At 32.5% G+C, this 1,310-nt stretch overlaps 1 non-coding gene across 1 annotated transcript; it reads left to right on the forward strand.

The window, feature by feature from the left end:
- The first annotated feature begins 351 nt into the window (after positions 1-351).
- LOC139083146 (U6 spliceosomal RNA) lies at positions 352-457 on the forward strand. Its single transcript, XR_011539715.1, has one exon. It is a non-coding gene; the product is annotated as a U6 spliceosomal RNA (small nuclear RNA).
- Positions 458-1,310: the final 853 nt, after the last annotated feature.

Below are 1,310 nucleotides of genomic sequence, written 5' to 3' on the forward strand. Positions count from 1 at the left end.
TCATAAGAATTTTATCAATATTTTCCCCTGGATAAGATCATATCACGGACAATGAAGGCATCAACAAATCTCTTGAGCCAGTCAATTTATTTTGCACAATGTACAATCTCAGATAATTTTATGTACAGAACATTTTATCTGTACAAAATTATCCTTTCATTTGACAGTTCTCCCCATGAATTTCTTATAATAGTGATAAGTTAATTCAGACATATAAAGTATATCAAAGCAACCTAAAACATTTCTGGCATCTCTCTTTTTATAAGATAAATGTATAAATCATTGTGATTTTCCAGGGGGTCTTTGAGAAATCTCAAAGGTAATTTTAATGTTAGTTTTAAAAGACATCTAGTGCTCATTTTGGCAGTACATATACTAAAATTGGATGATATAGAGAAGATTAGCATGGTCCCTGCATAAGTATGACATGCAAATTTGTAAAGCATTCCATGTTTTTTCAGCAAATGGTGTTAGCAAAATGGAATATTCACATGCAAAAGAATGAAGCTGAACTCTTAACTCACACCATATACAAAAGATTAACTTAAAGTGAACCAAAGACCTAAACATAACAGCTAAAACTACAAAACTCTTAGAAGAAAATATATGGGAAAAGCTTCATGACATTGGATTTGGCAATGTTTTCTTGGATATGACACCAAACGCACAGGCAACAACAACAAAAAATAGATAAATTGGTCTATGCCAAAATTAAAAAGTTTTGTGCATCAAAGGACAGTATTAACAGAGTGAAAAGGAAACCCATGAAATGGAAAAAAAATTGCAAATCCTATATCTGATTAGGAGATAATATTCGGAATATATAAAGAACTTCTACTACTAAACCAAAAAATAAACAACGAGATTTGAAAATAGGCAAAGAAATTGAACAGACAATTCTCCAGAGAAAATACACAAATGGCTAAAAAGCACATGAAAAAATGTTCAAATCACTAATCATTAGAGAAATGCAAATCAAAACCACAATGAGATATGATTTCACAACCATTAAGAGAGCTATTTTCAAAAAACAGAAAATAACAAATGTTGACAAAGATGTGGAGAAACAGGAAACCTTGGCATGGGTGGTGCCAAGATAAAATGGTGCAACCACTATGGAAACTGGTATGACGGTTCCTAAAAAACAATTGAACATAGAATTACCATATAATCCAGCAATTCCACTTCTGGGTATATACCCCAAAGGCTTGTACAGCCATGTGCATAGCAGCATTACTCACAATAGCCAAAAGGTGAAAGCAATACAAGTACCCATGAAAGGATGAGTGAAAAAACGAGATGCAGTACAC

Source organism: Equus przewalskii, chromosome 4, assembly GCF_037783145.1.
Source record: "Equus przewalskii isolate Varuska chromosome 4, EquPr2, whole genome shotgun sequence".
NCBI lineage: Eukaryota > Metazoa > Chordata > Mammalia > Perissodactyla > Equidae > Equus > Equus przewalskii.